A 14,787-nucleotide genomic window follows, 5' to 3' on the forward strand; every position below is an offset into this window, starting at 1 on the left:
AATAAAAAATGGGTTTTCAAATATATCATATTTATGAATTTACTTTGGTTGTCACTCAAACATTTTTATAGTACTGGACATTATCACAAAATTGAAGTAAACTGATACAAAAGAAAATTCATATCCCAAGTAAGTATCTCATATAATATAAGGACTTAATTACACCAAGTTTAACTTACTCTTAGAGACACAAACTGCTTTGTGGATGTCTACTGTTCCAATAACTTAAAACTTAGCCCCAGACTGAGTTTTGGATTCAAACTGTATTACTGTTGGACTGTTTATACAATATAGAGTTTACCACATTAATTACCTTGCTGATAAATGATAAACTGAGGCAGAAAGAGAAAAGTCCTGGCCAGTTATGTGGATCACATGGTACTCCAGGGCCTTCAGTAATCCTTCACCTGGGCTGGGTTTCCTCAGCTCTGGAGCGGAGGATGTGTCAGGTCTCTGAGTCCCTCTCAGGCCTGTCGGGTTTCCCTTCTAATGGAGACTCCCAGGAAATGTTCAAGACGTTGTTGTTTTAAAAACCCATACTCAAAAGTTTTCCACTGTGATGTTCAATAGTTATCAAAATGGCTTATAATTAAGCTTTATTAAAGTGGGGGGGTGGCTTTTGCTGCTTAGTAAGACAAGATGGTTAAGGAAGTTGCATATAATTAATCCAATAAGTATTTACTAAACTGTTTATCTCTGAGGTTCTCTCCTAGTACTGGGGGAGAGACACAGACAGAGATAGCATTTCTGACCTTGGTTGATGGCATATTAGAGGAAATGAAAAAGAAAGAATTGTTCTATGATTTAGCTTTGTCACAACATTCTATAGGTGTGCATCTTCTATTAGAATGAGTAAATTCATTTGCCTATTCCATTCACTTAGCACAATTTTTGAGTACACTGTCTGTGGAGCTTTCTCAAGTGGCTTCAGACTTGGTGGTGATGAAGATGCACATGGCCTTCAGTCAGGCTTAAGTGGGAAGCTCAGGTTGGGTTAGGAGAGCTCCACCAGAGCAGAAGCCCAGAGCAGGAGACAGGGGGATGCAGATGTAGCTGAGTAAGGGCTAGCAAAGCCAAGTGAGGACAAAGAGATATATCTTTAAAGGTATTCTGATGGGGAAGTTACAGGAGCCAATGGCCATTTGTGCATATTTAAAACCTTGAGGAGGACAATAAGCAACAAAGGCTTAGTTCTAAACTAACAGTTCTCAAAATTTTCCCTTTCAATCCTAGCTACGGTAGAAGCATATGAATGGTATTACTTTTTTTTTTTTTAAGTTTTTTTTTTATTTATTTGACAGAGAGAGATCGTAAGTAGGCAGAGAGGCAGGCAGAGAGAGTGAGAGGGAAGCAGGCTCCCTGCGGAGCAGAGAGCCCGATGTGGGACTCGATCCCAGACCCTGAGATCATGACCTGAGCTGAAGGCAGTGGCTTAAACCACTGAGCCACCCAGGAGCCCCTGAATGGTATTACTTTTAATGAAACTATAAACATACTGGTTTTTGGTTTTTAGAGACTATCATGCCAGAAACAAATTTATAATGTTGTAATGGTAAGGCATAAAGAAGAGAATATTTGAAATACATATTTTTCACTTCTTCCTATAAGTCAGCAACTAGGGACCCTAACTTACTCCCATACCACCCCACGTGCAGAAACACAAAGAGAAGCAAAGAAATGAAAAAACAAACAAAAAAACCAGGAAGGCAGGTTGGGGAATGTGGGCATTGGAAGTGAAAAGGAAAATAGAAAAAAGTCTCTTAACATCTTCCTAATCTTTCTGTGTTAAGTCTTCTGACCTCCTATTTATCTCTGGCTTTTTTGTAGATTACTCTTTTTGTAGATTGCTCTTTTTAAAGTCATCCAAATGTCTGTTGGATATAAGGTAATTCCAGAGAGCTATCCTGACCCATCTAAGCACCAAAAGTAGTTTCAGAGCTGAAGTATGGGCAATTAGACTCTAGGTGTGTTGGGATAGGGGCACATTGAAATCCTGCAGGAGAGGTAACAACAAGCAATAATAATTTTAATTAAATAATGATTTTCAATAAAAAAGGAGACCAAAGGGGCGCCTGGGTGGCTCAGTTGATTAAGCCGCTGCCTTCGGCTCAGGTCATGATCTCAGGGTCCTGAGATCGAGCCCCGCGTTGGGCTCTCTGCTCCACAGGGAGCCTGCTTCCTCCTCTCTCTCTGCCTGCCTCTCTGTCTACTTGTGATCTCTCTCTGTCAAATAAATAAAATAATAAAAAAAAAGAAAAAAAAAGGAGACCATGTACACACACACACACACACACACACACACACACACACACACTGTATTTAGGTATCTCCAGCATAAAGTAGCTTCCAGGGTTTTTTTTGTGTTTTTTTTTTTTAAGACAACTTATCTGTCCTTAGTTTTACTACTGTTATTTTAATGCCTTTGATTCTGTTAACCAGTGGCCAAAATATCAAAGCACTTTTGATGGTGACTTAAAATTTGTTAAGAAGTCCAAATATAACATTTGGAAATCATCTGAACCTCAGCTTTCTGTTGTGATGCATATTATATATAACTGGGAAAGCATAACATTTGTCACTGTTTTCCAGGTTAAAGTAATAATTTGGAATTGTCTACTCATTCTACTAGTCCAATGCACTCCAACCATCCACAGTCTAAGACAATTCTAAAGTGTTTCATAAAATTCACATATAATGCAGAGAGCAGAGGTACTAAAATTAATCAGTTTGTTATAACAGGCTACCTTTACTAATGCTAGAATAAAAATTTCTGAATATGATCAGAAAGTTTTTGTTCTGAGGAGGAATCATGGTGGAGATAAAATAACTCCTTTGATAACAGCTACAACATTTAGGCTAAATTTATGAAAATGATGATCCAAATGTCAACATTTGTTATCAGCTGTCGATGTTGCCAAATATGGAGTCGTGTGGTTATATCGCTGGATGTGCAACTAGCCAAACAGAAGAGTGGACATAGCCACCTGTTTATTGTGTCTGGCAGGTACAACGGACCACCACAGGCTTTCAGGCCATGCCCTAAGTCAGAGATCAGAACAAAAGGCAGGCCCTCAAATGCCCTTTAAAATTTTGTACACAGAACTATTTAAAGACAAATATTTTAAATTAGTGTAGCCAAGGTTACAAGAAATAATAAAATGGCTGGGGTGGAAAAAGAATGTCAAAATGGTAGAATATAGACAAGTACCTGATATCTTTGTGAAGTGTGTAAATGAGTTTTATAAAGACCCTTAGGTGTATAGTTCAACAAACAGAATCAGGTGAAGTAAGGAGGTAAAATTCCTAACACTTCCCATAGGCCCTCAGAACAGAAGTTTCACAGATTCATAATTATAGAACATAAATACATAGTCCTTCTAATGCTTTCCTGACTAGGAGACGACTCTTTAGAGGCATCTCTAAAGACACCTTTCACTACCTGACTTGTAAGAATTGTGATATTAGGGAACTGGCTTACCTGGTGCTGACTTGAACAGAAGTAATAGTATTGCTGGAACATAAGAAGCCACCAGGTAATGTGACTGCTGCTAACACTGCTTATCAAATTACAGAATGGACTTTTGGATGAGAGTTAAAGAGACAGACCACAAAAAAAGCCAGGGGCACAAAGGGAAAACAGGGACAAAGTATGGAAAGAGTAAAAGAAAAGAAGTTTCTTCAGACTTTATATTATTTCAATACTTGAATTATCTCATTCCCTTCCAATGGCTGACTCCACATCTGGGACAAGAAAGCACAGGGTAAGCATGTAACACCTCAACATACCAGAGAGCAAGGGAGCATCATGAAGCTATACTTTTGGGAGTCAGGAGCCCATCTGAAGAGACTCCCAAGCCAAAAAACGACACAAATTAATTATTAAAAAAATAATAATAATAACTACTATACCGAGTTGAAACTCATAAAATGTGCTCAAACCAATAAAAATTAAGAAATTTTTAAAATATTATTGATCACTTTTTCAAAATGTGAGAGAACCAACTCATTTTTAAAAATTATAAAAAACGGAAAGAATCAAGAATTTATCCTGCCTTTCCTGTAGGAACTACATTCTCAGAGTATATGAATAGCTGATGAAATTTTTTATTTAGTGTTTCAGCTAACAATCATAAATTTGTAATCCTTAAGGAAATAATAGGTCATTGTAACAATTCCCAAAAATGCAAAAAGCATCAGATGAAAAGTTTATGATAAATTTTTGTTATGATAAAGTTATGATAAACTTTTAAGGAGTGGATCAAGCTGATAACACTTGAATCCAATTTGCAATCTTGTTCAATCACCAGCTACCTCCTGGTAGCAGCAAACAAAATAAAAAAAAAAAATCAAGCCTAAAACTGATAGAGCTATTTTATTAGTCACAAATTTACAGGAAGCACAAGGAACAGAGGAACATGGTAAATGATACAATGAGGAAGCAATCAGAAAAATCCAGAAAGTGAGATTACCTATAGAACAACCTGATTTATTCAACAAATAAACTGAAGAAGGGACACTAAAGGAAGAAAAGAAAAAAATTAAGAACCATACCAACCAAATGCAACATACAGAGTTGGTTGAATCCTGATTTGAACAAACTGTCTAAAAAGCTTTTATGATTTCTGAACATTGACTAGGTATTTGATGAAGCTGGGAAATTACTGTTAATTTTTTCCAGATCTAATGATGGTACTGTGATTTTGTTTTGGAGTTTTTGTTTTATTTTGCTTTTTAGATCAGTCCTTATCTGATTTGTATATGGATGAAATGATCTAATGTCTGGGATTCCCTTCAAAATAATATACCTCAGGGTAGTGGAGAATTGAGGGATACTGATAAAACAAGATTGGCCATGAGCTCATAATTGTTGAAGCTGGCCAACAGGTCAATCAAGATATGTTTTACTACACTATCTTGATAGATGCCTGAAATGTCCAAAATAAAGTTTAAAAAATGACTTATATTGTTTATTTGCACGCAAGTACTTTAGTTTCCCCTGACACCAAACAGCATAGTTTGTAGCTATCAATTTAATATATAACACAACAAATGCTTTAACAGATAAGGCATGTCATGAAGAAAGTATGTATGTCACAGGTCAACTCAAGGTTAATAAATATCACATCGAAAAATGCTTGGCAGACAAAATAATTATAACCAAATGCTCAAAGCATTGCACAAATGGTTTTATAGCACTGGCTCTAATATACTAAACTGCATACAAAAAAGGAGAAAAGTGTCTGGGAAAAAAATGTGTAATAATGAAACTGTGATTTAAAAAAAAATGAGTGACTTAGGATTATCTACCTTAGAAAATATAAAACTGCTTTTCTCACAAGTAGATCAAATACAAATTTACTAAAAGCTACTTCATAATACTTTTTAAATGAAATTAAAAAAATAGTCCAAGAAATGAGGAAAACTAGCTTTTCAGAGTTCAGCAAAGGAAAAGATTATTGACTTAGACTTCTCTCTTCGAAGAGGAAGTTCACTCAATTAGCATTTGCTTTGATCAAAAGCAGAAGTATAACAAAGTGTCAAACCACTCCATGACTAGAAAGCAGGAAAGTTGTGGAAGACGGGTCATAAGAGAAACATAAGAGAACCACTAATGCTCCAAACTCAGAGAAAGGGACAGATTTTTTAAAATGTCCAACAAATAGCAAAAGGAATATGATGTTCATAATGGTGCAAGGCTCTGCAAGGCTCTTAAAATTCTGCAAGGCTCAAAGAATCTTCAGAATGATTTTAAAGAGGTAAAATTGAATTTCAAAGATCGTTGAACACTCCATCAAAAACTAATAATGTACTATATGGCTAATTAAACATAATAATAAAAATAAAAAATAGTAATATTTAAAAAGCAAGTACATAAAACTGCTTTCTAGAGTAGGAATTGAGTCTCTTATACATGTTTACAAAATAAGGGAAAAACAGTTATTTCAGTTCACTTACTTTGCTGTGTATCATTGCTCAGTTATGTGTATTAGAGACATTCCTGGGATTTTAAACTAAGGAAACAAATTATCACTTTAGAAATAGATTTTCCTGGGACTAAAAGAAACTATAAGTTGCCTAGTTGCTCCTGCATTGACAGTCAGTTGTTGCATGACTCTGCCAACTGTGAGAAAGGACCCACACTAATATTTTACAAGATGACACTCCATATTATTACAGACTATATTAAGTCTAATAGTTCTCTCCTCGTACTTCAGTGTCCTTACAAACATCCGAATCAATATTACAAGTTTTTCTTTTCACTGAGCATATATTGTTTTCTTTTGATATCCACTCTGTTTAATTTAAACTTCAAGTTTTTTTTCCCTTAGCTTCATTTTGAATTTTTTGTTTAAGCATTTAAATACACTTTTACTGCAATGTCATTTCTGACTAGCTCTGCATGTCCACTCCATACTGCCACTTTGTATGGTGTAAGAGATTGGTCCAGTTTCATTCTTCTGCATGTAGCTATCCAATTTTTCCTTCACCAGTTATTGAAGGACTGTTCCCCCCCTCCCATAGGATGTTTTCTCTTGATTTGTCAGAGATTAGTTGACCATAGAGTCAAGGGTCCACTTCTGGGGTCTCTATTCTGTTCCATTGATCTATGTGTCTGTTTCTGTGCCAGTACCATGCTGTCTTGATGCTTTGTAATATAGCTTGAAGTCAGGCAATGTGATGCTCCCAGATTTGGTTTTCTTTTTCAACTTTCCCCTGGAGATTTTGGGCTCTATTCTAGTTCCATACAAATTTTAGGATTGTTTGTTCCAGTTCCGTGAAAAATGTTAATGGTCTTTTGACAGGGATTGCATTGAAAGTGTAGACTGCTCTGGGAAGCGGAGACATTTTAACAATGTTTATTCTTCCAATCCACGAGCATGTTTGTTTTTCTATCTCTCTGGGTCTTCCTCCATTTCTCTCATAAGTGTTCTCTATGATTTCTAGAGTATAGAAATCATAGAGTTTCTAGAGTATAGATCCTTTACCTCTTTGGTTAGGTTTATTCCTAGGTAATTTATGGTATTTGGTGCTATTGTAAATGGATTTGCTTCCTTAATTTCTCTTTCTTCAGTTACATTGTTACTGTATAGAAATGCAACGGATTTCTGTGCATTGATTTTGTATCCTGCCACAATGCTGAACTGCCATATGTGTTCTAGTTATTTGCAGATGGAGTCTTTCAGGTTTTCCATATAAACTAACATGTCATCTGCAAAGAGAGTTTGTCTTCTTTGCCAATTTGAATGCCTTTTATTTCTTTTTGTAGTCTGACTGCTGAGGCTACAACTTCCAGTACTGTATTGAACAAAAGTGGTGAGAGTGGGCATCCCTGTCATGTTCCTGACCTTAAGGGAAAAGCTCAGTTCTTCCGCATTGAGAATGATATTCGCTGTGGGATTTTCATAGATGGCTTTTATGATATTGAGGTATGTTCCCTCTATCCCTATACTTGGAAGAGTTTTAATCAGAAGAGTTGCTGTATTTTGTCAAATGCTTTTTCTCCATCAGTTGAGAGGATCATGGGGTTCTTGTCTCTTCTTTTGATAATGTGATCACTTTGATTTGCGAATGTTGAGCCTTGTATTCCAGGAATAAATCCCACCTGGTTTGGTGAATAATCCTTTTAATTTACTGTTGGATCCTACTGGCTGGGATCTTGGTGAGTATTTTGACATCCCTGTTCATTGGGGATATTGGTCTGTAATTCTCCTTTGTCTGCTTTTGAGATCAGGGTAATGCCGGCCTCATAAAAAGAGTTTGGAAGTTCTCCTTCCATTTCCATTTTTTGAAACAGCTTCAGTAGAATAGATATTATTTCTTTTTTAAATGCTTGGTAGAATTCCCCTGGGAAGCCATCTGGCCCTGGACTCATTTTTGGGGGGGAATTTTTTGATTACTGCTTCAATTTCCTCACTGGTTATTGGTCTGTTCAGACAGTCTATTTCTTCATGTTTCAGGTTCTTTGGCATGGTAAATGGTTCTCCATCCCCTCATTTTGAATCTGAATGTGTCTTTACATTCAAAATTAATCTCTTGTCAACAGCATATGGATGGGTCTTGCTTTCTAATCCAATCTGAGATCCCATGTTTTCTGATGGGAGTATTCAGCCCACTTACCCTGATAGTAACTACTGAAAGATATAAATTTAGTGCCATTATATTGCCTATAAAGTTCCTGGTTCTATATAGAATGTCTCTTATTTCTAGTCTACATTACTCTTGGAATCTCTCATCGGTTATAGAATCCCCCTGAGTATTTCTTTTTTTTTTTTTCCATTTTATTTATTTTTTCAGTGTAACAGTATTCATTCTTTTTGCACAACACCCAGTGCTCCATGCAAAACGTGCCCTCCCCATTACCCACCACCTGTTCCCCCAACCTCCCACCCCTGACCCTTCAAAACCCTCAGGTTGTTTTTCAGAGTCCATAAGATGGGATTGGGAGGGAGACAAACCATAAATGACTCTTAATCTCACAAAACAAACTGGGGGTTGCTGGGGGGAGGTGGGATTGGGAGAGGGGGAGGGGGCTATGGACATTGGGGAAGGTAAGTGCTATCGTGAGTGCTGTGAAGTGTGTAAACCCCCTGAGTATTTCTTGCAGGTGGTCACATATTCTTTCAGTTTTTGCCTGTCCTGGAAGCTCTTTATCTCTCCATCTATTCTGAATGATTGCATTACTGGATAAAGTATTCTTGGCTGCATCGTCTTCTCATTTAGTACTGTGAATATGTCTTGCTAGCCCTTTCTGGCTTGCCAGGTCTCTGTGGATAGGTCTGATGTTATTCTGATGTTCTTCCCTCCATATGTATGGAATTTCCTCTCCCCACCTATTCTCAGGATAGATTCTTTGGCTGGAAGATTTGTAAGCTTCCCTATTATATGTTGGGGTGTTTATCTATTTTTATGGATTTTGGGAGGGGTCCTCTCTGCTTCATGGACATGAATGCTTGTTTCCTCCCCCAGATTAGGGAAGTTCTCAGCTATGATTTGCTCAAATATACCTTCTAGTCATCTCTCTCTCTCTCTCTCTCTCCAGCCCCCCACCCCAGGATCCCAATAATTCCGATTTTGGAATGTCTCATGGCATCATTAATCTTTGTTAAGTCTATTTTCATGGGCTACTAGCTGCCTATCTCTGTTTTCCTCAACTTCCTTCCTTTTCATCATCTTGTCTTCCAGATCAGTGATTTGTTCTTGTGCCTCATTTACCCTGGCTGTTAAGAGTACTCAGTTTAGACTGCATCTCATTCATAGCATTTTCTGTCCTCTTAGGGATTCTATATTGTCACTAACAGTTTTTTCAAGCCTACCTATTGACTTTATATTTGCTATCCTGAATTCTATCTCTGACATCTTACTTATATCCATATCCATTAGTTCTGTGGCAGAGGACACTGTCTCAAGTTCTTTTGTTTTTTGAGAGTTCTTTCTCCTAATCATTCTGTTGAGGGATGGTTGAGCAATTCGCTGTCCCCTTTCTTCAGTAAACCCTCTGGATCAAACTGTCTCCACTTCGTGTGTACCAAACTCCACAGACTTGTGCTATTGGTGCCTGCTGCAACTCTCCCAAGGGAATTCCAGAACCCGCAAGTGTCTCTGTACTTTGTGACTTTGTAATTGCTAGCAGCTGTGGGCTCACATGTGCACCCTCTTCTGCAGCTCCCAGGTCATGCTGGGTACTGGCCCAGTGTCCTCTCAGGGGTCACACCGCCCTGAGAGCTACTGCCCTGCCATGGGTACAAGCTGTTTTATATCTCCCTGGGATGTTAAACAGACCTTCTACTCCTTTTCAGGGTGGTGAAAGAGTGGTCTCTATTGGCCCAGCTCACATTTTATGGTTACCAGAGCTGAGAGTCCCTTCTGGACTCACTGACCATAACCAGGCTTCCTGCTCCACCTGCTTGGGCACTCTATTGGTTGAGGCTCCCCCATTCTTTCGGAGTCTCCTGGAATCCTGAGATCATAATAATCCACCTAGAATTCTGCCCCATTCATCCCCTGTGCCCTTTTCAGAAAGGTGTGTATCTAACTGGATACTGGATTTCTAAGGGTCCTGATTTTTTGCTCCAGTGTTATATCACTTTCTGGTGGCTAGTCTATGGTGGCTCCCTTCTCTGTTTATCTTCCAATATTTTCTCTGAAGATTCAAGGTTCTGTACCTCCTGCCTTGCAAAACAAGTCATTTTTCTGCTTGTAGAGACCAGATAAACCTTCTTATATCTCAGGTTGAATTCAGGTGTGCTCAGAATGTTTGACAGATATCCAGCTAACTTCAAGGGACCAGATGAAACAAGGTCCCCTACTCTGCCACCATCTTGCCCACACATATTTACTTTTAAATTTAATTATTTTTTTCTAGAAAAAAAACAGATCCTGTGCTGACCAAAATGTAAAATGCTTGTCTGAGAGTTCTCCCCAAGTTGTAAATATACTTACTATATTTAATAATGCTAACTTATCTACCCACAGCTCATTATAAATGAAATCTAGGTTCACCATCCTCTGACCCCAAGCAAGCTCACAGTCCATTTCACTCCAAGAGATCTAATATAGCCTCTCTGTTTCATCTCCTAAACCATAACCATGCTATCTTGCTATTACCACATTAATAATTTCCCTTAAAACATCACTTTAAATACCTTACTTACTTCTTGAGAAACTTTGGAATTTCCTACTATGCTAATTTTAACTCTCCATATCCTATTTGTTCTTCAAGACGCCTACTATATGACAAATCTGATCATCCCAGCTAAAAGTAGCAGGGTCTCACCCTGAAAGTCTTTGAGGTCACTCAGATCAACCAAGAGTCCCCAATAAACAGTATATCTATCTAGTTATTGTCTGCTCATTATTGATGTGAACACTGGCATTTATAGAAAATGTACTTCTTTTTATTTATTTATGTATTTATTTATTTATTTTTTATTTGTTTATTTACAGCATAACAGTGTTCATTGTTTTGGCATCACACCCAGTGCTCCATGCAGTACGTGCCCTCCCTATTACCCACCACCTGGTTAGAAAATGTACTTCTTACAAAGCTAATCACTTTTAAAAATTCTAACTACAACTGCTACATATTTGATTTTAATTCTAATTCTAATTCCTCAGCTATACAGAACTTATTTTTTTTTAAATCAATTTGAAGAGGAAAAATAAGATGAAATCAGAGAGGAAGATAAACCACAGAAGAGTCTTAATCATAGGAAGAAAACTGAAGGTTGCTGGAGGGGAGTGGGGTAGGAGGATTGGGTAACAGTGATGGGCATTAAGGAGGGCATGTGATGTAATGAGCACTGGGTATAAGACTGATGAATTATTGAACTCTTCCTCTGAAACTAATAATACACTATATGTTATTTGAGTTTAAATTTTATATCCATTCAAAATGGATAAATAAATCTTTGGAAAAAAAAGAAGGATGGAGTTAAAGAAAATAGTATCTTTTATACATTTTGAAAGACAGAGAAAGAGAGTGAGTGGGGAGAATGGCAGAAGGACAGAATCCTCAAGCAGAGTCCCCACTGAGTATGGAGCCCCACACAGTGCTTGAGCTCATGACCTGTTGGACTGAGCCACTCAGGAGCCCCTATCACTGGCCTTCTAACATCTATTCTTTAGAAATGCTAAACTGGCCCCAACTTTAAATTATTTAAAGTTAAAAATGCAAAAAAACCCTAACTATGCAGTGGCTTTTACAGAGTTCAGACAGTAAAAATGTCTGAAAGATAAATTCTGAAACATAGAGACTTAAAATAAAATTGAAATTATCTTCAGTAGACTAACCACAGACTTAAGTAAAGCTATGCATTTGCCTTTGTCTCCAAGGTGGTATGGCACAGGAAGACCTTGAACTCACTTCCTTACTTGGACACACTGAATCTTCTGAAGAATAACTGAGGGTTGACTGAAAAGCTTTTGCACAACAAAGGACAGAGGAACCACATATGGTAGGAGAAATGAAAACATGGTAACTACAGGAAACCCACTCCCAACACTATGAAATGCAGTGTGGAGGGAGAGCACTAAAGGGCCCCTGGAGAGATCTGTCCAACCTGGGACACCACAAAACAACGATGATTTGACAGGAAACTAGACTATTAAATGAAAGAAACCCATTTCTAATCCTAGAGAGCCCATGAAACTATAGGAAATGACTAGTAAACTCTCTCCAGGGTTGGAGGTGCTGGTGAGAAACATTATTCATGTTCTCCCTCTACCTTGATAACACAGGCAAGAGCAGGGTTCAGGTGCTCTATTTGGCCTGCCACCTCAACAAGTCTTGGGCTCTCAGCCCATACCATCTCCAACCATTCTCCCAAGGCAGCCTCTCCATCTATCCTCACCTCTGCTCCAGCTGTCTCGCCAAGGAGGTCTCTGCCCTTGCCCACAAAATCTCCAGCTGTTTCTGGGGTGCCTCCACTGCAGAGTACCACAGGACTTGCCAGCCATCAACTTTAGCTTCAGCCATCCCACCAGGGTGTCTCTTGCATGAAGCACCCCGAATTATTCTGCCCCAGCTCCAGCAATTTCATACTAAGGAAGCTTTGTCACAGAAAACCCCTGGGATCACCCTGATCATGCCCATTAGAGTTCCAGTCAGCTAAGCTGCTGGGCATACACTGTCTATGCAGGGAACATTCCTACACTAGGATATTACTTCAAGACTGAGAAAGGTAGCAGTTTTACCTATTTCATAGAAAAACACACAGAAAGTAAAACAAAATTAGACAGAGGAATATGCTCCAAATGAAAGAATGAGGCAAAACTGCAGAAAAATAATGAAATGAAATAGAAATAAGCAATGGACCTGATAAAGAGTTCAATGTAATGGTCATAAAGAGCCTCATTGAACTTGAGAGAAAACTGGATAAACTCAGTGAGAACTTCAACAAAGAGATGGGAAATATAAAAATGAACTAATCAGAGCTAAAGAATACAGTAACTGAGATAAAAAATACAGTGGAGGGAATCAACAGTAGCTTAGACCATGCAAAAAGAAGGATCAGCAATCTGGAAGACAGGGTAATGGAATGCACTAGAGCTGAACAGCTAAAAGAAACAGAATAATAAAAAATAAGACTTGATTAAGGGCCTTCTAAAACATTACCAAGTATAGTATCATTTACATTATAGTGGTTTCAAGAAGAAGAGAGAAGGAGACAGAAAACCTATTTGAAGAAATAATACCTGAAAATTTCCCTAATCTGGGGAAAGAAGCAGACATTTCAGCCCTGGAAGCACAGAGTCCCCAAACAAGATGAAGGAGAGCCACACCAAGGAGATCCACACCAAGTTATATAATAGTTAAAATGGTGAAAATTAAAGATAAAGAGAGAATCTTAAAAGCAGCATAAGAAAAGCAAATAGTTGCATACAAGGATACCCAATAATGCTATCAGCTGATTTTTTAGCAGAAACTGCAACCAGAAGAGAGTATAACCAAGAATATTCTACAGAGCAAAATTATCATCCAAGAATAAAGGAGAGAGCAATAGTTTCCTAGACAAACAAAAGTTAAAGAAGTCCATCACCATTAAACTGGACTTAAAAGAAATGGTAAAGGGCCTTCTTTAAGCAGAAAAGAAAAGGACATAATTAGAAGATTATGAAAGAAAATAATTTCACTGGTAAAAGCAAACATACACTACCCTATGACCCAGCAATTGCACTACTGGGTATTTACCCTAAAGATACAAACATAGTGATCCGAAGGGGCACGTGTACCCGAATGTTTATAGCAGCAATGTCTACAATAGCCAGACTATGGAAAGAACCTAGATGTCCATCAACAGATGAATGGATCAAGAAGATGTGGTATATATACACAATGGAATACTATGCAGCCATCAAAAGAAATGAAATCTTGCCATTTGCGACGATGTGGATGGAACTAGAGCGTATCATGCTTAGTGAAATAAGTCAATCGGAGAAAGACAACTATCATATGATCTCCCTGATATGAGGACATGGAGAAGCAACATGGGGGGGTAGGAGATAGGAGAAGAATAAATGAAACAAGATGGGATTGGGAGGGAGACAAACCATAAATGACTCTTAATCTCACAAAACAAACTGGGGGTTGCTGCGGGGAGGTGGGATTGGGGGAGGGGGAGCGGGCTATGGACATTGGGGAGGGGAAGCGAACCATAAGAGACTATGGACTCTGAAAAACAACCTGAGGGTTTTGAAGGGTCAGGGGTGGGAGGTTGGGGCAACCTGAGGGTTTTGAAGGGTCAGGGGTGGGAGGTTGGGGGAACAGGTGGTGGGTAATGGAGAGGGCACGTTTTGCATGGAGCACTGGGTGTTGTGCAAAAAGAATGAATACTGTTACGCTGAAAAAATAAATAAAATGAGAAAAAAAAAAAAAAAATCTTCCAACTTGCAAAAAAAAAAAAAAAAAATAACAAGTGTTGGGGAAATTGAAAAAAAAAAAAAAAAAAAAAAAAAGCAAACATACACAGTTAAGGTAGTAGCTCAATTACTTATCAAGGAATAGCAAAATCAATTATATCTAAAAAAATAAGTCAAGGGATTCACAAAATAAAAAGATGTAAAATAGGATGTCACATACATAAAATGTAGAGGTGAAGAGTAAAATAAAGCACTTTTAGAATATATTTGTACTCAAGTGACCATCAACTTAATATATACTGCTATACACTTAAAATGTGATATCTGAATAATATAGTGTTATATATGAAGTTTATGGTAACCACAAACCAAAACCATGTGATACAAAAGGAGAGAGAGAGAGAAATAAATCATTATAACACTAAAGAA

The 14,787-nt window shown here is 37.9% G+C and overlaps 1 protein-coding gene across 8 annotated transcripts in view; it reads right to left on the bottom strand.

Annotated features, from left to right (window-relative positions):
- The window catches only part of EXOC2 (exocyst complex component 2), a 297,739-nt gene that overhangs the window by 49,527 nt on the left and 233,425 nt on the right, over nucleotides 1–14,787 (bottom strand). The gene's annotated exons all lie outside the window — the stretch shown is intronic.

The sequence above is a fragment of the Meles meles genome, chromosome 5 (genome assembly GCF_922984935.1).
Source record: "Meles meles chromosome 5, mMelMel3.1 paternal haplotype, whole genome shotgun sequence".
Classification (NCBI taxonomy): domain Eukaryota; kingdom Metazoa; phylum Chordata; class Mammalia; order Carnivora; family Mustelidae; genus Meles; species Meles meles.